Genomic DNA, 23347 nt, shown 5'->3' on the forward strand with positions numbered 1-23347 from the left:
TGCATGATTCTATTCTCATGTGGGGCCATGCAATAGAGGAAATATGTTTTGCGAAGAGGTTGGTGTTATGATCCACAAATGTAGTTCATCGCCTTCACCACTAAGATACCAAGTCCTGTGCTCTCGCGGTGGCAGTCTGCCATCTTAGTGAAAGTCAAAATCTTCCAATGCCATAATAAAGTACAGAATTGTACTGGTTACACGATGAGGATGGGATTCGAACCCATGCATGCAGAGCACAATGGATTAGCAGTCCATCGCCTTAACCACTCGGCCACCTCATCCTGTATTACCTATGTGGCAAATGACCTTAAAAAACTGTAGTTGCTGTATCGAAACCCCTGAATGAAATCTATGAAAGTTAGGCAGAGCAATCGCAGGGCCATGTGTCGATCCCATCGAGACATTTAACAAATCTGTTGTCAGGCCGAGTAGTCTGAAGTGCTTGATGCGGTGTGTTGAGGTGTCGGTTCAAATGCCACCATTGAGGTTGCCCTTGGAAAAGCTATTCTTCAATACATGAATCTTATCAGTTTCTCTAGGATTGTGGAGGGATTCTATATTCATGTGGGGCCATGCAAGAGAGGAAATATCTTTTGTGAAGAGGTTGGTGTTTTGATCCAGACATGTAGTTCATCGCCTTCACCACTCAGATACCAAGTCCTGTGCTCTCGCGGTGGCAGTCGGCCATCTTACCAGTGTTTGTGAAAGTCAAAATCTTCCAATGCCATAATAAAGTACAGAATTGTACTGGTTACATGATGAGGATGGGATTCGAACCCATGCATGCAGAGCACAATGGATTAGCAGTCCATCGCCTTAACCACTCGGCCACATCATCCTGTAATACCTACGTGGCAAATTACCTTAAAAAACTGTAGTTGCTGTATCGAAACCCTAGAATGAAATCTATGAAAGTTAGGCAGAGCAATGGCAGGGCCATGTGTCGATCCCATCGAGACATTTAACAAATCTGTTGTCAGGCCGAGTAGTCTCAAGTGCTTGATGCGGTGTGTTGAGGTGTCGTTTCAAATCCCACCATTGAGGTTGCCCTTGGAAAAGCTTTCTTCAATACATGAATCTCATCAGTTTCTCTAGGATTGTGGAGGGATTCTATATTCTTGCGGGGCCATGCAAGAGAGGAAATAAGTTTTGTGAAGAGGTTGGTGTTTTGATCCACACATGTAGTTCATCGCCTTCACCACTAAGATACCAAGTCCTGTGCTCTCGCGGTGGCAGTCGGCCATCTTACCAGTGTTTGTGAAAGTCAAAATCTTCCAATGTCATAATAAAGTACAGAATTGTACTGGTTACACGATGAGGATGGGATTCGAACCCATGCATGCAGAGCACAATGGATTAGCAGTCCATCGCCTTAACCACTCGGCCACCTCATCCTGTAATACCTACGTGGCAAATGACCTTAAAAACTGTAGTTGCTGTATCGAAACCCTTGAATGAAATCTATGAAAGTTGGGCAGAGCAATGGAAGGGCCATGTGTCGATCCCATCGAGACATTTAACAAATCTGTTGTCAGGCCGAGTTGTCTTAAGTGCTTGATGCAGTGTGTTGAGGTGTCGGTTCAAATCCCACCATTGAGGTTGCCCTTGGAAAAGCTATTCTTCAGTACATGAATCTTATCAGTCGCTCTAGGATTGTGCATGATTCTATTCTCATGTGGGGCCATGCAATAGAGGAAATATGTTTTGCGAAGAGGTTGGTGTTATGATCCACAAATGTAGTTCATCGCCTTCACCACTAAGATACCAAGTCCTGTGCTCTCGCGGTGGCAGTCTGCCATCTTAGTGAAAGTCAAAATCTTCCAATGCCATAATAAAGTACAGAATTGTACTGGTTACACGATGAGGATGGGATTCGAACCCATGCATGCAGAGCACAATGGATTAGCAGTCCATCGCCTTAACCACTCGGCCACCTCATCCTGTATTACCTATGTGGCAAATGACCTTAAAAAACTGTAGTTGCTGTATCGAAACCCCTGAATGAAATCTATGAAAGTTAGGCAGAGCAATCGCAGGGCCATGTGTCGATCCCATCGAGACATTTAACAAATCTGTTGTCAGGCCGAGTAGTCTGAAGTGCTTGATGCGGTGTGTTGAGGTGTCGGTTCAAATCCCACCATTGAGATTGCCCTTGGAAAAGCTTTCTTCAATAAATGAATCTTATCAGTTTCTCTAGGATTGTGGAGGGATTCTATATTCATGTGGGGCCATGCAAGAGAGGAAATATGTTTTGTGAAGAGGTTGGTGTTTTGAACCACACATGTAGTTCATCGCCTTCACCACTAATATACCAAGTCCTGTGCTCTCGCGGTGGCAGTCGGCCATCTTACCAGTGTTTGTGAAAGTCAAAATCTTCCAATGCCATAATAAAGTACAGAATTGTACTGGTTACACGATGAGGATGGGATTCGAACCCATGCATCCAGAGCGCAATGGCGTAGCAATCCATCGCCTTAACCACTCTGCCACCTCTTCCTGTAATACCTACGTGGCAAATTACCTTAAGAAACTGTTGTTGCTGTATCGAAACCCTTGAATGAAATCTATGAAACTTAGGCAGAGCAATGGCAGGGCCATGTGTCGATCCCATCGAGACATTTAACAAATCTGTTGTCAGGCCGAGTTGTCTCAAGTGCTTGATGCGGTGTGTTGAGGTGCCGGTTCAAATCCCACCATTGAGGTTGCCCTTGGAAAAGCTATTCTTCAATAGATGAATCTTATCAGTTTCTCTAGGATTGTGGAGGGATTCTATATTCATGTGGGGCCATGCAAGAGAGGAAATATGTTATATGAAGAGGTTGGTGTTTTGATCCACACATGTAGTTCATCGCCTTCACCACTAAGATACCAAGTCCTGTGCTCTCGAGGTGGCAGTCGGCCATCTTAGTGAAAGTCAAAATCTTCCAATGCCATAACAAAGTACAGAATTGTACTTGTTACACGATGAGGATGGGATTCGAACCCATGCATGCAGAGCACAATGGATTAGCAGTCCATCGCCTTAACCACTCGGCCACCTCATCCTGTATTACCTACGTGGCTAATGACCTTAAAAAACTGTAGTTGCTGTATCGAAACCCCTAAATGAAATCTATGAAAGTTAGGCAGAGCAATCGCAGGGCCATGTGTCGATCCCATCGAGACATTTAACAAATCTGTTGTCAGGCCGAGTAGTCTGAAGTGCTTGATGCGGTGTGTTGAGGTGTCGGTTCAAATCCCACCATTGAGATTGCCCTTGGAAAAGCTTTCTTCAATACATGAATCTTATCAGTTTCTCTAGGATTGTGGAGGGATTCTATATTCATGTGGGGCCATGCAAGAGAGGAAATATGTTTTGTGAAGAGGTTGGTGTTTTGAACCACACATGTAGTTCATCGCCTTCACCACTAATATACCAAGTCCTGTGCTCTCGCGGTGGCAGTCGGCCATCTTACCAGTGTTTGTGAAAGTCAAAATCTTCCAATGCCATAATAAAGTACAGAATTGTACCGGACACAAGATGAGGATGGGATTCAAACCCATGCATGCAGAGCACAATGGATTAGCAGTCCATCGCCTTAACCACTCGGCCACCTCATCCTGTATTACCTACGTGGCAAATGACCTTAAAAAACTGTAGTTGCTATATCGAAACCCCTGAATGAAATCTATGAAAGTTAGGCAGAGCAATGGCAGGGCCATGTGTCGATCCCATCGAGACATTTAACAAATCTGTTGTCAGGCCGAGTTGTCTCAAGTGCTTGATGCGGTGTGTTGGTTCAAATCCCACCATTGAGGTTGCCCTTGGAAAAGCTATTCTTCAATACATGAATCTTATCAGTTTCTCTAGGATTGTGGAGGGATTCTATATTCATGTGGGGCCATGCAAGAGAGGAAATATGTTATATGAAGAGGTTGGTGTTTTGATCCACACATGTAGTTCATCGCCTTCACCACTAAGATACCAAGTACTGTGCTCTCGCGGTGGCAGTCGGCCATCTTACCAGTGTTTGTGAAAGTGAAAATCTTCCAATGCCATAATAAAGTACAGAATTGTACTGGTTACACGATGAGGATGGGATTCAAAGCCATGCATGCAGAGCACAATGGATTAGCAGTCCATTGCCTTAACCACTCGGCCACCTCATCCTGTAATACCTACGTGGCATATGACCTTTAAAAACTGTAGTTGCTGTATCGAAACACTTGAATGAAATCTATGAAAGTTAGGCAGAGCAATGGCAGGGCCATGTGTCGATCCCATCGAGACATTTAACAAATCTGTTGTCAGGCCGAGTTGTCTCAAGTGCTTGATGCGGTGTGTTGGTTCAAATCCCACCATTGAGGTTGCCCTTGGAAAAGCTTTCTTCAATACATTAATCTTATCAGTTGCTCTAGGATTGTGGAGGGATTCTATATTCATGTGGGGCCATGCAAGAGAGGAAATATGTTTTGTGAAGAGGTTGGTGTTTTGATTCACACATGTAGTTCATCGTCTTCACCACTAAGATACCAAGTCCTGTGCTCGCGGTGGCAGTCGGCCATCTTACCAGTGTTTGTGAAAGTCAAAATCTTGCAATGCCATAATAAAGTACACAATTGTACTGGTTACATGAAGAGGATGGGATTAGAACCCATGCATGCAGAGCACAATGGATTAGAGGTCCATCGCCTTAACCACTCGGCCACCTCATCCTGTAATACCTATGTGGCATATGACCTTTAAAAACTGTAGTTGCTGTATCGAAACACTTGAATGAAATCTATGAAAGTTAGGCAGAGCAATGGCAGGGCCATGTGTCGATCCCATCGAGACATTTAACAAATCTGTTGTCAGGCCGAGTTGTCTAAAGTGCTTGATGCGGTGTGTTGAGGTGTCGGTTCAAATCCCACCATTGAGTTTGCCCTTGGAAAAGCTTTTCTTCAATATATGAATCATATCAGTTTCTCTAGGATTGTGGAGGGATTCTATATTCATGTGGGGCCATGCAAGAGAGGAAATATGTTTTGTGAAGAGATTGGTGTTTTGATCCACACATGTAGTTCATCGCCTTCACCACTAAGATACCAAGGACTGTGCTCTCGCGGTGGCAGTCGGCCATCTTACCAGTGTTTGTGAAAGTGAAAATCTTCCAATGCCATAATAAAGTACAGAATTGTACTGGTTACACGATGAGGATGGGATTCGAAGCCATGCATGCAGAGCACAATGGATTAGCAGTCCATCGCCTTAACCACTCGGCCACCTCATCCTGTAATACCTACGTGGCAAATGACCTTAAAAAACTGTAGTTGCTGTACAGAAACCCTTGAATGAAATCTATGGAAGTTAGGCAGAGCAATGGCAGGGCCATGTGTCGATCCCATCGAGACATTTAACAAATCTGTTGTCAGGCCGAGTTGTCTAAAGTGCTTGATGCGGTGTGTTGAGGTGTCGGTTCAAATGCCACCATTGAGGTTGCCCTTGGAAATGCTATTCTTCAATACATGAATCTTATCAGTTTCTCTAGGATTGTGGAGGGATTCTATATTCATGTGGGGCCATGCAAGAGAGGAAATATGTTTTGTGAAGAGGTTGGTGTTTTGATGCAGACATGTAGTTCATCGCCTTCACCACTCAGATACCAAGTCCTGTGCTCTCGCGGTGGCAGTCGGCCATCTTACCAGTGTTTGTGAAAGTCAAAATCTTCCAATGCCATAATAAAGTACAGAATTGTACTGGTTACACGATGAGGATGGGATTCGAACCCATGCATGCAGAGCACAACGGATTAGCAGTCCATCGCCTTAACCACTCGGCCACCTCATCCTGTAATACCTACGTGGCAAATTACCTTAAAAAACTGTAGTTGCTGTATCGAAACCCTAGAATGAAATCTATGAAAGTTAGGCAGAGCAATGGCAGGGCCATGTGTCGATCCCATCGAGACATTTAACAAATCTGTTGTCAGGCCGAGTAGTCTCAAGTGCTTGATGCGGTGTGTTGAGGTGTCGTTTCAAATCCCACCATTGAGGTTGCCCTTGGAAAAGCTTTCTTCAATACATGAATCTCATCAGTTTCTCTAGGATTGTGGAGGGATTCTATATTCTTGTGGGGCCATGCAAGAGAGGAAATATGTTTTGTGAAGAGGTTGGTGTTTTGATCCACACATGTAGTTCATCGCCTTCACCACTAAGATACCAAGTCCTGTGCTCTCTCGGTGGCAGTCGGCCATCTTACCAGTGTTTGTGAAAGTCAAAATCTTCCAATGCCATAATAAAGTACAGAATTGTACTGGTTACACGATGAGGATGGGATTCGAACCCATGAATGCAGAGCACAATGGATTAGCAGTCCATCGCCTTAACCACTCGGCCACCTCATCCTGTAATACCTACGTGGCAAATGACCTTAAAAACTGTAGTTGCTGTATCGAAACCCTTGAATGAAATCTATGAAAGTTGGGCAGAGCAATGGAAGGGCCATGTGTCGATCCCATCGAGACATTTAACAAATCTGTTGTCAGGCCGAGTTGTCTTAAGTGCTTGATGCGGTGTGTTGAGGTGTCGGTTCAAATCCCACCATTGAGGTTGCCCTTGGAAAAGCTATTCTTCAGTACATGAATCTTATCAGTCGCTCTAGGATTGTGCATGATTCTATTCTCATGTGGGGCCATGCAATAGAGGAAATATGTTTTGCGAAGAGGTTGGTTCTATGATCCACAAATGTAGTTCATCGCCTTCACCACTAAGATACCAAGTCCTGTGCTCTCGCGGTGGCAGTCTGCCATCTTAGTGAAAGTCAAAATCTTCCAATGCCATAATAAAGTACAGAATTGTACTGGTTACACGATGAGGATGGGATTCGAACCCATGCATGCAGAGCACAATGGATTAGCAGTCCATCGCCTTAACCACTCGGCCACCTCATCCTGTATTACCTATGTGGCAAATGACCTTAAAAAACTGTAGTTGCTGTATCGAAACCCCTGAATGAAATCTATGAAAGTTAGGCAGAGCAATCGCAGGGCCATGTGTCGATCCCATCGAGACATTTAACAAATCTGTTGTCAGGCCGAGTAGTCTGAAGTGCTTGATGCGGTGTGTTGAGGTGTCGGTTCAAATCCCACCATTGAGATTGCCCTTGGAAAAGCTTTCTTCAATACATGAATCTTATCAGTTTCTCTAGGATTGTGGAGGGATTCTATATTCATGTGGGGCCATGCAAGAGAGGAAATATGTTTTGTGAAGAGGTTGGTGTTTTGATTCACACATGTAGTTCATCGTCTTCACCACTAAGATACCAAGTCCTGTGCTCTCGCGGTGGCAGTCGGCCATCTTACCAGTGTTTGTGAAAGTCAAAATCTTCCAATGCCATAATAAAGTACAGAATTGTACTGGTTACACGATGAGGATGGGATTCGAACCCATGCATGCAGAGCACAATGGATTAGCAGTCCATCGCCTTAACCACTCGGCCACCTCATCCTGTAATACCTACGTGGCAAATGACCTTAAAAACTGTAGTTGCTGTATCGAAACCCTTGAATGAAATCTATGAAAGTTAGGCAGAGCAATGGCAGGGCCATGTGTCGATCCCATCAAGACATTTAACAAATCTGTTGTCAGGCCGAGTAGTCTCAAGTGCTTGATGCGGTGTGTTGAGGTGTCGTTTCAAATCCCACCATTGAGGTTGCCCTTGGAAAAGCTTTCTTCAATACATGAATCTCATCAGTTTCTCTAGGATTGTGGAGGGATTCTATATTCTTGTGGGGCCATGCAAGAGAGGAAATATGTTTTGTGAAGAGGTTGGTGTTTTGATCCACACATGTAGTTCATCGCCTTCACCACTAAGATACCAAGTCCTGTGCTCTCTCGGTGGCAGTCGGCCATCTTACCAGTGTTTGTGAAAGTCAAAATCTTCCAATGCCATAATAAAGTACAGAATTGTACTGGTTACACGATGAGGATGGGATTCGAACCCATGAATGCAGAGCACAATGGATTAGCAGTCCATCGCCTTAACCACTCGGCCACCTCATCCTGTAATACCTACGTGGCAAATGACCTTAAAAACTGTAGTTGCTGTATCGAAACCCTTGAATGAAATCTATGAAAGTTGGGCAGAGCAATGGAAGGGCCATGTGTCGATCCCATCGAGACATTTAACAAATCTGTTGTCAGGCCGAGTTGTCTTAAGTGCTTGATGCGGTGTGTTGAGGTGTCGGTTCAAATCCCACCATTGAGGTTGCCCTTGGAAAAGCTATTCTTCAGTACATGAATCTTATCAGTCGCTCTAGGATTGTGCATGATTCTATTCTCATGTGGGGCCATGCAATAGAGGAAATATGTTTTGTGAAGAGGTTGGTTTTGATCCACAAATGTAGTTCATCGCCTTCACCACTAAGATACCAAGTCCTGTGCTCTCGCGGTGGCAGTCTGCCATCTTACCAGTGAAAGTCAAAATCTTCCAATGCCATAATAAAGTACAGAATTGTACTGGTTACACGATGAGGATGGGATTCGAACCCATGCATGCAGAGCACAATGGATTAGCAGTCCATCGCCTTAACCACTCGGCCACCTCATCCTGTATTACCTATGTGGCAAATGACCTTAAAAAACTGTAGTTGCTGTATCGAAACCCCTGAATGAAATCTATGAAAGTTAGGCAGAGCAATCGCAGGGCCATGTGTCGATCCCATCGAGACATTTAACAAATCTGTTGTCAGGCCGAGTAGTCTGAAGTGCTTGATGCGGTGTGTTGAGGTGTCGGTTCAAATCCCACCATTGAGATTGCCCTTGGAAAAGCTTTCTTCAATACATGAATCTTATCAGTTTCTCTAGGATTGTGGAGGGATTCTATATTCATGTGGGGCCATGCAAGAGAGGAAATATGTTTTGTGAAGAGGTTGGTGTTTTGATTCACACATGTAGTTCATCGTCTTCACCACTAAGATACCAAGTCCTGTGCTCTCGCGGTGGCAGTCGGCCATCTTACCAGTGTTTGTGAAAGTCAAAATCTTCCAATGCCATAATAAAGTACAGAATTGTACTGGTTACACGATGAGGATGGGATTCGAACCCATGCATGCAGAGCACAATGGATTAGCAGTCCATCGCCTTAACCACTCGGCCACCTCATCCTGTAATACCTACGTGGCAAATGACCTTAAAAACTGTAGTTGCTGTATCGAAACCCTTGAATGAAATCTATGAAAGTTGGGCAGAGCAATGGAAGGGCCATGTGTCGATCCCATCGAGACATTTAACAAATCTGTTGTCAGGCCGAGTTGTCTTAAGTGCTTGATGCGGTGTGTTGAGGTGTCGGTTCAAATCCCACCATTGAGGTTGCCCTTGGAAAAGCTATTCTTCAATACATGAATCTTATCAGTTTCTCTAGGATTGTGCAGGGATTCTATATTCATGTGGGGCCATGCAAGAGAGGAAATATGTTTTGTGAAGAGGTTGGTGTTTTGATCCACAAATGTAGTTCATCGCCTTCACCACTAAGATACCAAGTCCTGTGCTCTCGCGGTGGCAGTCTGCCATCTTAGTGAAAGTCAAAATCTTCCAATGCCATAATAAAGTACAGAATTGTACTGGTTACACGATGAGGATGGGATTCGAACCCATGCATGCAGAGCACAATGGATTAGCAGTCCATCGCCTTAACCACTCGGCCACCTCATCCTGTATTACCTATGTGGCAAATGACCTTAAAAACTGTAGTTGCTGTATCGAAACCCCTGAATGAAATCTATGAAAGTTAGGCAGAGCAATGGCAGGGCCATGTGTCGATCCCATCGAGACATTTAACAAATCTGTTGTCAGGCCGAGTAGTCTCAAGTGCTTGATGCGGTGTGTTGAGGTGTCGGTTCAAATCCCACCATTGAGATTGCCCTTGGAAAAGCTATTCTTCAATAAATGAATCTTATCAGTTTCTCTAGGATTGTGGAGGGATTCTATATTCATGTGGGGCCATGCAAGAGAGGAAATATGTTTTGTGAAGAGGTTGGTGTTTTGATTCACACATGTAGTTCATCGCCTTCACCACTAATATACCAAGTCCTGTGCTCTCGCGGTGGCAGTCGGCCATCTTACCAGTGTTTGTGAAAGTCAAAATCTTCCAATGCCATAATAAAGTACAGAATTGTACTGGTTACACGATGAGGATGGGATTCGAACCCATGCATCCAGAGCACAATGGATTAGCAGTCCATCGCCTTAACCACTCTGCCACCTCTTCCTGTAATACCTACGTGGCAAATTACCTTAAAAACTGTTGTTGCTGTATCGAAACCCTTGAATGAAATCTATGAAACTTAGGCAGAGCAATGGCAGGGCCATGTGTCGATCCCATCGAGACATTTAACAAATCTGTTGTCAGGCCGAGTTGTCTCAAGTGCTTGATGCGGTGTGTTGAGGTGTCGGTTCAAATCCCACCATTGAGGTTGCCCTTGGAAAAGCTATTCTTCAATAGATGAATCTTATCAGTTTCTCTAGGATTGTGGAGGGATTCTATATTCATGTGGGGCCATGCAAGAGAGGAAATATGTTATATGAAGAGGTTGGTGTTTTGATCCACACATGTAGTTCATCGCCTTCACCACTAAGATACCAAGTCCTGTGCTCTCGAGGTGGCAGTCGGCCATCTTAGTGAAAGTCAAAATCTTCCAATGCCATAACAAAGTACAGAATTGTACTTGTTACACGATGAGGATGGGATTCGAACCCATGCATGCAGAGCACAATGGATTAGCAGTCCATCGCCTTAACCACTCGGCCACCTCATCCTGTATTACCTACGTGGCAAATGACCTTAAAAAACTGTAGTTGCTATATCGAAACCCCTGAATGAAATCTATGAAAGTTAGGCAGAGCAATGGCAGGGCCATGTGTCGATCCCATCGAGACATTTAACAAATCTGTTGTCAGGCCGAGTTGTCTCAAGTGCTTGATGCGGTGTGTTGGTTCAAATCCCACCATTGAGGTTGCCCTTGGAAAAGCTATTCTTCAATACATGAATCTTATCAGTTTCTCTAGGATTGTGGAGGGATTCTATATTCATGTGGGGCCATGCAAGAGAGGAAATATGTTATATGAAGAGGTTGGTGTTTTGATCCACACATGTAGTTCATCGCCTTCACCACTAAGATACCAAGTACTGTGCTCTCGCGGTGGCAGTCGGCCATCTTACCAGTGTTTGTGAAAGTGAAAATCTTCCAATGCCATAATAAAGTACAGAATTGTACTGGTTACACGATGAGGATGGGATTCAAAGCCATGCATGCAGAGCACAATGGATTAGCAGTCCATTGCCTTAACCACTCGGCCACCTCATCCTGTAATACCTACGTGGCATATGACCTTTAAAAACTGTAGTTGCTGTATCGAAACACTTGAATGAAATCTATGAAAGTTAGGCAGAGCAATGGCAGGGCCATGTGTCGATCCCATCGAGACATTTAACAAATCTGTTGTCAGGCCGAGTTGTCTCAAGTGCTTGATGCGGTGTGTTGGTTCAAATCCCACCATTGAGGTTGCCCTTGGAAAAGCTTTCTTCAATACATTAATCTTATCAGTTGCTCTAGGATTGTGGAGGGATTCTATATTCATGTGGGGCCATGCAAGAGAGGAAATATGTTTTGTGAAGAGGTTGGTGTTTTGATTCACACATGTAGTTCATCGTCTTCACCACTAAGATACCAAGTCCTGTGCTCTCGCGGTGGCAGTCGGCCATCTTACCAGTGTTTGTGAAAGTCAAAATCTTGCAATGCCATAATAAAGTACACAATTGTACTGGTTACATGAAGAGGATGGGATTAGAACCCATGCATGCAGAGCACAATGGATTAGAGGTCCATCGCCTTAACCACTCGGCCACCTCATCCTGTAATACCTATGTGGCATATGACCTTTAAAAACTGTAGTTGCTGTATCGAAACACTTGAATGAAATCTATGAAAGTTAGGCAGAGCAATGGCAGGGCCATGTGTCGATCCCATCGAGACATTTAACAAATCTGTTGTCAGGCCGAGTTGTCTAAAGTGCTTGATGCGGTGTGTTGAGGTGTCGGTTCAAATCCCACCATTGAGTTTGCCCTTGGAAAAGCTTTTCTTCAATATATGAATCTTATCAGTTTCTCTAGGATTGTGGAGGGATTCTATATTCATGTGGGGCCATGCAAGAGAGGAAATATGTTTTGTGAAGAGATTGGTGTTTTGATCCACACATGTAGTTCATCGCCTTCACCACTAAGATACCAAGTCCTGTGCTCTCGCGGTGGCAGTCGGCCATCTTACCAGTGTTTGTGAAAGTGAAAATCTTCCAATGCCATAATAAAGTACAGAATTGTACTGGTTACACGATGAGGATGGGATTCGAACCCATGCATGCAGAGCACAATGGATTAGCAGTCCATCGCCTTAACCACTCGGCCACCTCATCCTGTAATACCTACGTGGCAAATGACCTTAAAAAACTGTAGTTGCTGTACAGAAACCCTTGAATGAAATCTATGGAAGTTAGGCAGAGCAATGGCAGGGCCATGTGTCGATCCCATCGAGACATTTAACAAATCTGTTGTCAGGCCGAGTTGTCTAAAGTGCTTGATGCGGTGTGTTGAGGTGTCGGTTCAAATGCCACCATTGAGGTTGCCCTTGGAAAAGCTATTCTTCAATACATGAATCTTATCAGTTTCTCTAGGATTGTGGAGGGATTCTATATTCATGTGGGGCCATGCAAGAGAGGAAATATGTTTTGTGAAGAGGTTGGTGTTTTGATCCAGACATGTAGTTCATCGCCTTCACCACTAAGATACCAAGTCCTGTGCTCTCGCGGTGGCAGTCGGCCATCTTACCAGTGTTTGTGAAAGTCAAAATCTTCCAATGCCATAATAAAGTACAGAATTGTACTGGTTACACGATGAGGATGGGATTCGAACCCATGCATGCAGAGCACAATGGATTAGCAGTCCATCGCCTTAACCACTCGGCCACCTCATCCTGTAATACCTACGTGGCAAATTACCTTAAAAAACTGTAGTTGCTGTATCGAAACCCTAGAATGAAATCTATGAAAGTTAGGCAGAGCAATGGCAGGGCCATGTGTCGATCCCATCGAGACATTTAACAAATCTGTTGTCAGGCCGAGTAGTCTCAAGTGCTTGATGCGGTGTGTTGAGGTGTCGTTTCAAATCCCACCATTGAGGTTGCCCTTGGAAAAGCTTTCTTCAATACATGAATCTCATCAGTTTCTCTAGGATTGTGGAGGGATTCTATATTCTTGTGGGGCCATGCAAGAGAGGAAATAAGTTTTGTGAAGAGGTTGGTGTTTTGATCCACACATGTAGTTCATCGCCTTCACCACTAAGATACCAAGTCCTGTGCTCTCGCGGTGGCAGTCGGCCATCTTACCAGTGTTTGTGAAAGTCAAAATCTTCCAATGTCATAATAAAGTACAGAATTGTACTGGTTACACGATGAGGATGGGATTCGAACCCATGCATGCAGAGCACAATGGATTAGCAGTCCATCGCCTTAACCACTCGGCCACCTCATCCTGTAATACCTACGTTTCAAATTACCTTAAAAAACTGTAGTTGCTGTATCGAAACCCTTGAATGAAATCTATGAAAGTTAGGCAGAGCAATGGCAGGGCCATGTGTCGATCCCATCAAGACATTTAACAAATCTGTTGTCAGGCCGAGTAGTCTCAAGTGCTTGATGCGGTGTGTTGAGGTGTTCAAATCCCACCATTGAGGTTGCCCTTGGAAAAGCTATTCTTCAATACATGAATCTTATCAGTTTCTCTAGGATTGTGGAGGGATTCTATATTCTTGTGGGGCCATGCAAGAGAGGAAATATGTTTTGTGAAGAGGTTGGTGTTTTGATCCACACATGTAGTTCATCGCCTTCACCACTAAGATACCAAGTCCTGTGCTCTCTCGGTGGCAGTCGGCCATCTTACCAGTGTTTGTGAAAGTCAAAATCTTCCAATGCCATAATAAAGTACAGAATTGTACTGGTTACACGATGAGGATGGGATTCGAACCCATGAATGCAGAGCACAATGGATTAGCAGTCCATCGCCTTAACCACTCGGCCACCTCATCCTGTAATACCTACGTGGCAAATGACCTTAAAAACTGTAGTTGCTGTATCGAAACCCTTGAATGAAATCTATGAAAGTTGGGCAGAGCAATGGAAGGGCCATGTGTCGATCCCATCGAGACATTTAACAAATCTGTTGTCAGGCCGAGTTGTCTTAAGTGCTTGATGCGGTGTGTTGAGGTGTCGGTTCAAATCCCACCATTGAGGTTGCCCTTGGAAAAGCTATTCTTCAATACATGAATCTTATCAGTTTCTCTAGGATTGTGCATGATTCTATTCTCATGTGGGGCCATGCAATAGAGGAAATATGTTTTGTGAAGAGGTTGGTTTATGATCCACAAATGTAGTTCATCGCCTTCACCACTAAGATACCAAGTCCTGTGCTCTCGCGGTGGCAGTCTGCCATCTTACCAGTGAAAGTCAAAATCTTCCAATGCCATAATAAAGTACAGAATTGTACTGGTTACACGATGAGGATGGGATTCGAACCCATGCATGCAGAGCACAATGGATTAGCAGTCCATCGCCTTAACCACTCGGCCACCTCATCCTGTATTACCTACGTGGCAAATGACCTTAAAAACTGTAGTTGCTGTATCGAAACCCCTGAATGAAATCTATGAAAGTTAGGCAGAGCAATGGCAGGGCCATGTGTCGATCCCATCGAGACATTTAACAAATCTGTTGTCAGGCCGAGTAGTCTCAAGTGCTTGATGCGGTGTGTTGAGGTGTCGGTTCAAATCCCACCATTGAGATTGCCCTTGGAAAAGCTTTCTTCAATACATGAATCTTATCAGTTTCTCTAGGATTGTGGAGGGATTCTATATTCATGTGGGGCCATGCAAGAGAGGAAATATGTTTTGTGAAGAGGTTGGTGTTTTGATTCACACATGTAGTTCATCGTCTTCACCACTAAGATACCAAGTCCTGTGCTCTCGCGGTGGCAGTCGGCCATCTTACCAGTGTTTGTGAAAGTCAAAATCTTCCAATGCCATAATAAAGTACAGAATTGTACTGGTTACACGATGAGGATGGGATTCGAACCCATGCATGCAGAGCACAATGGATTAGCAGTCCATCGCCTTAACCACTCGGCCACCTCATCCTGTAATACCTACGTGGCAAATTACCTTAAAAAACTGTAGTTGCTGTATCGAAACCCTTGAATGAAATCTATGGAAGTTAGGCAGAGCAATGGCAGGGCCATGTGTCGATCCCATCGAGACATTTAACAAATCTGTTGTCAGGCCGAGTTGTCTCAAGTGCTTGATGCGGTGTGTTGAGGTGTCGGTTCAAATCCCACCATTGAGGTTGCCCTTGGAAAAGCTATTCTTCAATACATGAATCTTATCAGTTTCTCTAGGATTGTGGAGGGATTCTATATTCATGTGGGGCCATGCAAGAGAGGAAATATGTTTTGTGAAGAGGTTGGTGTTTTGATCCACACATGTAGTTCATCGCCTTCACCACTAAGATACCAAGTCCTGTGCTCTCGAGGTGGCAGTCGGCCATCTTAGTGAAAGTCAAAATCTTCCAATGCCATAACAAAGTACAGAATTGTACTGGTTACACGATGAGGATGGGATTCGAACCCATGCATGCAGAGCACAATGGATTAGCAGTCCATCGCCTTAACCACTCGGCCACCTCATCCTGTATTACCTACGTGGCTAATGACCTTAAAAAACTGTAGTTGCTGTATCGAAACCCCTGAATGAAATCTATGAAAGTTAGGCAGAGCAATCGCAGGGCCATGTGTCGATCCCATCGAGACATTTAACAAATCTGTTGTCAGGCCGAGTAGTCTGAAGTGCTTGATGCGGTGTGTTGAGGTGTCGGTTCAAATCCCACCATTGAGATTGCCCTTGGAAAAGCTTTCTTCAATACATGAATCTTATCAGTTTCTCTAGGATTGTGGAGGGATTCTATATTCATGTGGGGCCATGCAAGAGAGGAAATATGTTTTGTGAAGAGGTTGGTGTTTTGAACCACACATGTAGTTCATCGCCTTCACCACTAATATACCAAGTCCTGTGCTCTCGCGGTGGCAGTCGGCCATCTTACCAGTGTTTGTGAAAGTCAAAATCTTCCAATGCCATAATAAAGTACAGAATTGTACCGGACACAAGATGAGGATGGGATTCAAACCCATGCATGCAGAGCACAATGGATTAGCAGTCCATCGCCTTAACCACTTGGCCACCTCATCCTGTATTACCTACGTGGCAAATGACCTTAAAAAACTTGAGTTGCTGTACCGCAACCCTTGAATGAAATCTATGAAAGTTAGGCAGAGCAATGGCAGGGCCATGTGTCGATCCCATCGAGACATTTAACAAATCTGTTGTCAGGCCGAGTTGTCTCAAGTGCTTGATGCGGTGTGTTGGTTGAAATCCCACCATTGAGGTTGCCCTTGGAAAAGCTATTCTTCAATACATGAATCTTATCAGTTTCTCTAGGATTGTGGAGGGATTCTATATTCATGTGGGACCATTCAAGAGAGGAAATATGTTATATGAAGAGGTTGGTGTTTTGATCCACACATGTAGTTCATCGCCTTCACCACTAAGATACCAAGTACTGTGCTCTCGCGGTGGCAGTCGGCCATCTTACCAGTGTTTGTGAAAGTGAAAATCTTCCAATGCCATAATAAAGTACAGAATTGTACTGGTTACACGATGAGGATGGGATTCGAAGCCATGCATGCAGAGCACAATGGATTAGCAGTCCATCGCCTTAACCACTCGGCCACCTCATCCTGTAATACCTACGTGGCAAATGACCTTAAAAAACTGTAGTTGCTCTACCGAAACCCTTGAATGAAATCTATGGAAGTTAGGCAGAGCAATGGCAGGGCCATGTGTCGATCCCATCGAGACATTTAACAAATCTGTTGTCAGGCCGAGTTGTCTAAAGTGCTTGATGCGGTGTGTTGAAGTGTCGGTTCAAATCCCACCATTGAGGTTGCCCTTGGAAAAGCTATTCTTCAATACATGAATCTTATCAGTTTCTCTAGGATTGTGGAGGGATTCTATATTCATGTGGGACCATTCAAGAGAGGAAATATGTTTTGTGAAGAGGTTGGTGTTTTGATTCACACATGTAGTTCATCGCCTTCACCACTAAGATACCAAGTCCTGTGCTCTCACGGTGGCAGTCGGCCATCTTACCAGCGTTTGTGAAAGTCAAAATCTTCTAATGCCATAATAAAGTACAGAATTGTACTGGTTACACGATGAGGATGGGATTCGAAGCCATGCATGCAGAGCACAATGGATTAGCAGTCCATCGCCTTAACCACTCGGCCACCTCATCCTGTAATACCTACGTGGCATATGACCTTTAAAAACTGTAGTTGCTGTATTGAAACACTTGAATGAAATCTATGAAAGTTAGGCAGAGCAATGGCAGGGCCATGTGTCGATCCCATCGAGACATTTAACAAATCTGTTGTCAGGCCGAGTTGTCTCAAGTGCTTGATGCGGTGTGTTGGTTCAAATCCCACCATTGAGGTTGCCCTTGGAAAAGCTTTTCTTCAATATATGAATCTTATCAGTTTCTCTAGGATTGTGGAGGGATTCTATATTCATGTGGGGCCATGCAAGAGAGGAAATATGTTTTGTGAAGAGATTGGTGTTTTGATCCACACATGTAGTTCATCGCCTTCACCACTAAGATACCAAGGACTGTGCTCTCGCGGTGGCAGTCGGCCATCTTACCAGTGTTTGTGAAAGTGAAAATCTTCCAATGCCATAATAAAGTACAGAATTGTACTGGTTACACGATGAGGATGGGATTCGAACCCATGCATGCAGAGCACAATGGATTAGCAGTCCATCGCCTTAACCACTCGGCCACCTCATCCTGTAATACCTACGTGGCAAATGACCTTAAAAAACTGTAGTTGCTGTACAGAAACCCTTGAATGAAATCTATGGAAGTTAGGCAGAGCAATGGCAGGGCCATGTGTCGATCCCATCGAGACATTTAACAAATCTGTTGTCAGGCCGAGTTGTCTAAAGTGCTTGATGCGGTGTGTTGAGGTGTCGGTTCAAATCCCACCATTGAGGTTGCCCTTGGAAAAGCTATTCTTCAATACATGAATCTTATCAGTTTCTCTAGGATTGTGGAGGGATTCTATATTCATGTGGGGCCATGCAAGAGAGGAAATATGTTTTGTGAAGAGGTTGGTGTTTTGATCCAGACATGTAGTTCATCGCCTTCACCACTCAGATACCAAGTCCTGTGCTCTCGCGGTGGCAGTCGGCCATCTTACCAGTGTTTGTGAAAGTCAAAATCTTCCAATGCCATAATAAAGTACAGAATTGTACTGGTTACACGATGAGGATGGGATTCGAACCCATGCATGCAGAGCACAATGGATTAGCAGTCCATCGCCTTAACCACTCGGCCACCTCATCCTGTAATACCTACGTGGCAAATTACCTTAAAAAACTGTAGTTGCTGTATCGAAACCCTAGAATGAAATCTATGAAAGTTAGGCAGAGCAATGGCAGGGCCATGTGTCGATCCCATCGAGACATTTAACAAATCTGTTGTCAGGCCGAGTAGTCTCAAGTGCTTGATGCGGTGTGTTGAGGTGTCGTTCAAATCCCACCATTGAGGTTGCCCTTGGAAAAGCTTTCTTCAATACATGAATCTCATCAGTTTCTCTAGGATTGTGGAGGGATTCTATATTCTTGTGGGGCCATGCAAGAGAGGATATAAGTTTTGTGAAGAGGTTGGTGTTTTGATCCACACATGTAGTTCATCGCCTTCACCACTAAGATACCAAGTCCTGTGCTCTCGCGGTGGCAGTCGGCCATCTTACCAGTGTTTGTGAAAGTCAAAATCTTCCAATGTCATAATAAAGTACAGAATTGTACTGGTTACACGATGAGGATGGGATTCGAACCCATGCATGCAGAGCACAATGGATTAGCAGTCCATCGCCTTAACCACTCGGCCACCTCATCCTGTAATACCTACGTGGCAAATTACCTTAAAAAACTGTAGTTGCTGTATCGAAACCCTAGAATGAAATCTATGAAAGTTAGGCAGAGCAATGGCAGGGCCATGTGTCGATCCCATCGAGACATTTAACAAATCTGTTGTCAGGCCGAGTAGTCTCAAGTGCTTGATGCGGTGTGTTGAGGTGTCGTTTCAAATCCCACCATTGAGGTTGCCCTTGGAAAAGCTTTCTTCAATACATGAATCTCATCAGTTTCTCTAGGATTGTGGAGGGATTCTATATTCTTGTGGGGCCATGCAAGAGAGGAAATATGTTTTGTGAAGAGGTTGGTGTTTTGATCCACACATGTAGTTCATCGCCTTCACCACTAAGATACCAAGTCCTGTGCTCTCGCGGTGGCAGTCGGCCATCTTACCAGTGTTTGTGAAAGTCAAAATCTTCCAATGTCATAATAAAGTACAGAATTGTACTGGTTACACGATGAGGATGGGATTCGAACCCATGCATGCAGAGCACAATGGATTAGCAGTCCATCGCCTTAACCACTCGGCCACCTCATCCTGTATTACCTATGTGGCAAATGACCTTAAAAAACTGTAGTTGCTGTATCGAAACCCCTGAATGAAATCTATGAAAGTTAGGCAGAGCAATCGCAGGGCCATGTGTCGATCCCATCGAGACATTTAACAAATCTGTTGTCAGGCCGAGTAGTCTGAAGTGCTTGATGCGGTGTGTTGAGGTGTCGGTTCAAATCCCACCATTGAGATTGCCCTTGGAAAAGCTTTCTTCAATACATTAATCTTATCAGTTTCTCTAGGATTGTGGAGGGATTCTATATTCATGTGGGGCCATGCAAGAGAGGAAATATGTTTTGTGAAGAGGTTGGTGTTTTGAACCACACATGTAGTTCATCGCCTTCACCACTAATATACCAAGTCCTGTGCTCTCGCGGTGGCAGTCGGCCATCTTACCAGTGTTTGTGAAAGTCAAAATCTTCCAATGCCATAATAAAGTACAGAATTGTACCGGACACAAGATGAGGATGGGATTCAAACCCATGCATGCAGAGCACAATGGATTAGCAGTCCATCGCCTTAACCACTCGGCCACCTCATCCTGTATTACCTACGTGGCAAATGACCTTAAAAAACTGTAGTTGCTGTATCGAAACCCCTGAATGAAATCTATGAAAGTTAGGCAGAGCAATGGCAGGGCCATGTGTCGATCCCATCGAGACATTTAACAAATCTGTTGTCAGGCCGAGTTGTCTCAAGTGCTTGATGCGGTGTGTTGGTTCAAATCCCACCATTGAGGTTGCCCTTGGAAAAGCTATTCTTCAATACATGAATTTTATCAGTTTCTCTAGGATTGTGGAGGGATTCTATATTCATGTGGGGCCATGCAAGAGAGGAAATATGTTATATGAAGAGGTTGGTGTTTTGATCCACACATGTAGTTCATCGCCTTCACCACTAAGATACCAAGTACTGTGCTCTCGCGGTGGCAGTCGGCCATCTTACCAGTGTTTGTGAAAGTGAAAATCTTCCAATGCCATAATAAAGTACAGAATTGTACTGGTTACAAGATGAGGATGGGATTCGAAGCCATGCATGCAGAGCACAATGGATTAGCAGTCCATCGCCTTAACCACTCGGCCACCTCATCCTGTAATACCTACGTGGCAAATGACCTTAAAAAACTGTAGTTGCTCTACCGAAACCCTTGAATGAAATCTATGGAAGTTAGGCAGAGCAATGGCAGGGCCATGTGTCGATCCCATCGAGACATTTAACAAATCTGTTGTCAGGCCGAGTTGTCTAAAGTGCTTGATGCGGTGTGTTGAAGTGTCGGTTCAAATCCCACCATTGAGGTTGCCCTTGGAAAAGATATTCTTCAATACATGAATCTTATCAGTTTCTCTAGGATTGTGGAGGGATTCTATATTCATGTGGGACCATGCAAGAGAGGAAATATGTTTTGTGAAGAGGTTGGTGTTTTGATTCACACATGTAGTTCATCGCCTTCACCACTAAGATACCAAGTCCTGTGCTCTCACGGTGGCAGTCGGCCATCTTACCAGTGTTTGTGAAAGTCAAAATCTTCTAATGCCATAATAAAGTACAGAATTGTACTGGTTACACGATGAGGATGGGATTCGAACCCATGCATGCAGATCACAATGGATTAGCAGTCCATCACCTTAACCACTCGGCCACATCATCCTGTAATACCTACGTGGCATATGACCTTTAAAAACTGTAGTTGCTGTATCGAAACACTTGAATGAAATCTATGAAAGTTAGGCAGAGCAATGGCAGGGCCATGTGTCGATCCCATCGAGACATTTAACAAATCTGTTGTCAGGCCGAGTAGTCTGAAGTGCTTGATGCGGTGTGTTGAGGTGTCGGTTCAAATCCCACCATTGAGATTGCCCTTGGAAAAGCTTTCTTCAATACATGAATCTTATCAGTTTCTCTAGGATTGTGGAGGGATTCTATATTCATGTGGGGCCATGCAAGAGAGGAAATATGTTTTGTGAAGAGGTTGGTGTTTTGAACCACACATGTAGTTCATCGCCTTCACCACTAATATACCAAGTCCTGTGCTCTCGCGGTGGCAGTCGGCCATCTTACCAGTGTTTGTGAAAGTCAAAATCTTCCAATGCCATAATAAAGTACAGAATTGTACCGGACACAAGATGAGGATGGGATTCAAAGCCATGCATGCAGAGCACAATGGACTAGCAGTCCATCGCCTTAACCACTCGGCCACCTCATCCTGTATTACCTACGTGGCAAATGACCTTAAAAAACTGTAGTTGCTGTATCGAAACCCCTGAATGAAATCTATGAAAGTTAGGCAGAGCAATGGCAGGGCCATGTGTCGATCCCATCGAGACATTTAACAAATCTGTTGTCAGGCCGAGTTGTCTCAAGTGCTTGATGCGGTGTGTGAGGTGTTGGTTCAAATCCCACCATTGAGGTTGCCCTTGGAAAAGCTATTCTTCAATACATGAATCTTATCAGTTTCTCTAGGATTGTGGAGGGATTCTATATTCATGTGGGGCCATGCAAGAGAGGAAATATGTTATATGAAGAGGTTGGTGTTTTGATCCACACATGTAGTTCATCGCCTTCACCACTAAGATACCAAGTACTGTGCTCTCGCGGTGGCAGTCGGCCATCTTACCAGTGTTTGTGAAAGTGAAAATCTTCCAATGCCATAATAAAGTACAGAATTGTACTGGTTACAAGATGAGGATGGGATTCGAAGCCATGCATGCAGAGCACAATGGATTAGCAGTCCATCGCCTTAACCACTCGGCCACCTCATCCTGTAATACCTACGTGGCAAATGACCTTAAAAAACTGTAGTTGCTGTACCGAAACCCTTGAATGAAATCTATGGAAGTTAGGCAGAGCAATGGCAGGGCCATGTGTCGATCCCATCGAGACATTTAACAAATCTGTTGTCAGGCCGAGTTGTCTCAAGTGCTTGATGCGGTGTGTTGAGGTGTCGGTTCAAATCCCACCATTGAGATTGCCCTTGGAAAAGCTATTCTTCAATACATGAATCTTATCAGTTTCTCTAGGATTGTGGAGGGATTCTATATTCATGTGGGGCCATGCAAGAGAGGAAATATGTTTTGTGAAGAGGTTGGTGTTTTGATCCACACATGTAGTTCATCGCCTTCACCACTAAGATACCAAGTCCTGTGCTCTCGCGGTGGCAGTCGGCCATCTTACCAGTGTTTGTGAAAGTGAAAATCTTCCAATGCCATAATAAAGTACAGAATTGTACTGGTTACACGATGAGGATGGGATTCGAAGCCATGCATGCAGAGCACAATGGATTAGCAGTCCATCGCCTTAACCACTCGGCCACCTCATCCTGTAATACCTACGTGGCAAATGACCTTAAAAAACTGTAGTTGCTGTATCGAAACCCTTGAATGAAATCTATGAAAGTTAGGCAGAGCAATGGCAGGGCCATGTGTCGATCCCATCGAGACATTTAACAAATCTGTTGTCAGGCCGAGTTGTCTCAAGTGCTTGATGCGGTGTGTTGGTTCAAATCCCACCATTGAGGTTGCCCTTGGAAAAGCTATTCTTCAATACATGAATCTTATCAGTTGCTCTAGGATTGTGGAGGGATTCTATATTCATGTGGGGCCATGCAAGAGAGGAAATATGTTTTGTGAAGAGGTTGGTGTTTTGATTCACACATGTAGTTCATCGTCTTCACCACTAAGATACCAAGTCCTGTGCTCTCGCGGTGG

The 23347-nt window shown here is 44.2% G+C and overlaps 22 non-coding genes across 22 annotated transcripts; all 22 read right to left on the minus strand.

The window, feature by feature from the left end:
• Positions 1 to 202: 202 nt before the first annotated feature.
• Positions 203 to 284, minus strand: trnas-gcu (transfer RNA serine (anticodon GCU)). The gene has a single exon. It is a non-coding gene; the product is annotated as a tRNA-Ser (tRNA).
• A 1031-nt stretch (positions 285 to 1315) lies between these two features.
• Positions 1316 to 1397, minus strand: trnas-gcu (transfer RNA serine (anticodon GCU)). The gene has a single exon. It is a non-coding gene; the product is annotated as a tRNA-Ser (tRNA).
• Positions 1398 to 1861: 464 nt separating this feature from the next.
• trnas-gcu (transfer RNA serine (anticodon GCU)) lies at positions 1862 to 1943 on the minus strand. Its single transcript has one exon. It is a non-coding gene; the product is annotated as a tRNA-Ser (tRNA).
• A 1022-nt stretch (positions 1944 to 2965) lies between these two features.
• trnas-gcu (transfer RNA serine (anticodon GCU)) lies at positions 2966 to 3047 on the minus strand. The gene has a single exon. It is a non-coding gene; the product is annotated as a tRNA-Ser (tRNA).
• A 1569-nt stretch (positions 3048 to 4616) lies between these two features.
• trnar-ucu (transfer RNA arginine (anticodon UCU)) lies at positions 4617 to 4698 on the minus strand. The gene has a single exon. It is a non-coding gene; the product is annotated as a tRNA-Arg (tRNA).
• A 2134-nt stretch (positions 4699 to 6832) lies between these two features.
• Positions 6833 to 6914, minus strand: trnas-gcu (transfer RNA serine (anticodon GCU)). The gene has a single exon. It is a non-coding gene; the product is annotated as a tRNA-Ser (tRNA).
• A 474-nt stretch (positions 6915 to 7388) lies between these two features.
• On the minus strand, positions 7389 to 7470 carry trnas-gcu (transfer RNA serine (anticodon GCU)). Its single transcript has one exon. It is a non-coding gene; the product is annotated as a tRNA-Ser (tRNA).
• A 1020-nt stretch (positions 7471 to 8490) lies between these two features.
• Positions 8491 to 8572, minus strand: trnas-gcu (transfer RNA serine (anticodon GCU)). Its single transcript has one exon. It is a non-coding gene; the product is annotated as a tRNA-Ser (tRNA).
• A 474-nt stretch (positions 8573 to 9046) lies between these two features.
• trnas-gcu (transfer RNA serine (anticodon GCU)) lies at positions 9047 to 9128 on the minus strand. Its single transcript has one exon. It is a non-coding gene; the product is annotated as a tRNA-Ser (tRNA).
• Positions 9129 to 9593: 465 nt separating this feature from the next.
• trnas-gcu (transfer RNA serine (anticodon GCU)) lies at positions 9594 to 9675 on the minus strand. The gene has a single exon. It is a non-coding gene; the product is annotated as a tRNA-Ser (tRNA).
• A 1021-nt stretch (positions 9676 to 10696) lies between these two features.
• Positions 10697 to 10778, minus strand: trnas-gcu (transfer RNA serine (anticodon GCU)). The gene has a single exon. It is a non-coding gene; the product is annotated as a tRNA-Ser (tRNA).
• Positions 10779 to 11793: 1015 nt separating this feature from the next.
• On the minus strand, positions 11794 to 11875 carry trnar-ucu (transfer RNA arginine (anticodon UCU)). Its single transcript has one exon. It is a non-coding gene; the product is annotated as a tRNA-Arg (tRNA).
• Positions 11876 to 12350: 475 nt separating this feature from the next.
• trnas-gcu (transfer RNA serine (anticodon GCU)) lies at positions 12351 to 12432 on the minus strand. The gene has a single exon. It is a non-coding gene; the product is annotated as a tRNA-Ser (tRNA).
• Positions 12433 to 12907: 475 nt separating this feature from the next.
• On the minus strand, positions 12908 to 12989 carry trnas-gcu (transfer RNA serine (anticodon GCU)). Its single transcript has one exon. It is a non-coding gene; the product is annotated as a tRNA-Ser (tRNA).
• A 474-nt stretch (positions 12990 to 13463) lies between these two features.
• On the minus strand, positions 13464 to 13545 carry trnas-gcu (transfer RNA serine (anticodon GCU)). Its single transcript has one exon. It is a non-coding gene; the product is annotated as a tRNA-Ser (tRNA).
• A 1019-nt stretch (positions 13546 to 14564) lies between these two features.
• Positions 14565 to 14646, minus strand: trnas-gcu (transfer RNA serine (anticodon GCU)). The gene has a single exon. It is a non-coding gene; the product is annotated as a tRNA-Ser (tRNA).
• Positions 14647 to 15119: 473 nt separating this feature from the next.
• trnas-gcu (transfer RNA serine (anticodon GCU)) lies at positions 15120 to 15201 on the minus strand. The gene has a single exon. It is a non-coding gene; the product is annotated as a tRNA-Ser (tRNA).
• A 466-nt stretch (positions 15202 to 15667) lies between these two features.
• trnas-gcu (transfer RNA serine (anticodon GCU)) lies at positions 15668 to 15749 on the minus strand. Its single transcript has one exon. It is a non-coding gene; the product is annotated as a tRNA-Ser (tRNA).
• A 2129-nt stretch (positions 15750 to 17878) lies between these two features.
• trnas-gcu (transfer RNA serine (anticodon GCU)) lies at positions 17879 to 17960 on the minus strand. Its single transcript has one exon. It is a non-coding gene; the product is annotated as a tRNA-Ser (tRNA).
• A 475-nt stretch (positions 17961 to 18435) lies between these two features.
• Positions 18436 to 18517, minus strand: trnas-gcu (transfer RNA serine (anticodon GCU)). The gene has a single exon. It is a non-coding gene; the product is annotated as a tRNA-Ser (tRNA).
• A 473-nt stretch (positions 18518 to 18990) lies between these two features.
• trnas-gcu (transfer RNA serine (anticodon GCU)) lies at positions 18991 to 19072 on the minus strand. Its single transcript has one exon. It is a non-coding gene; the product is annotated as a tRNA-Ser (tRNA).
• A 474-nt stretch (positions 19073 to 19546) lies between these two features.
• trnas-gcu (transfer RNA serine (anticodon GCU)) lies at positions 19547 to 19628 on the minus strand. Its single transcript has one exon. It is a non-coding gene; the product is annotated as a tRNA-Ser (tRNA).
• Between the last annotated feature and the right edge of the window lie 3719 nt (positions 19629 to 23347).

This window comes from Oncorhynchus nerka, linkage group LG16 (assembly GCF_034236695.1).
Source record: "Oncorhynchus nerka isolate Pitt River linkage group LG16, Oner_Uvic_2.0, whole genome shotgun sequence".
Classification (NCBI taxonomy): Eukaryota; Metazoa; Chordata; class Actinopteri; order Salmoniformes; family Salmonidae; genus Oncorhynchus; species Oncorhynchus nerka.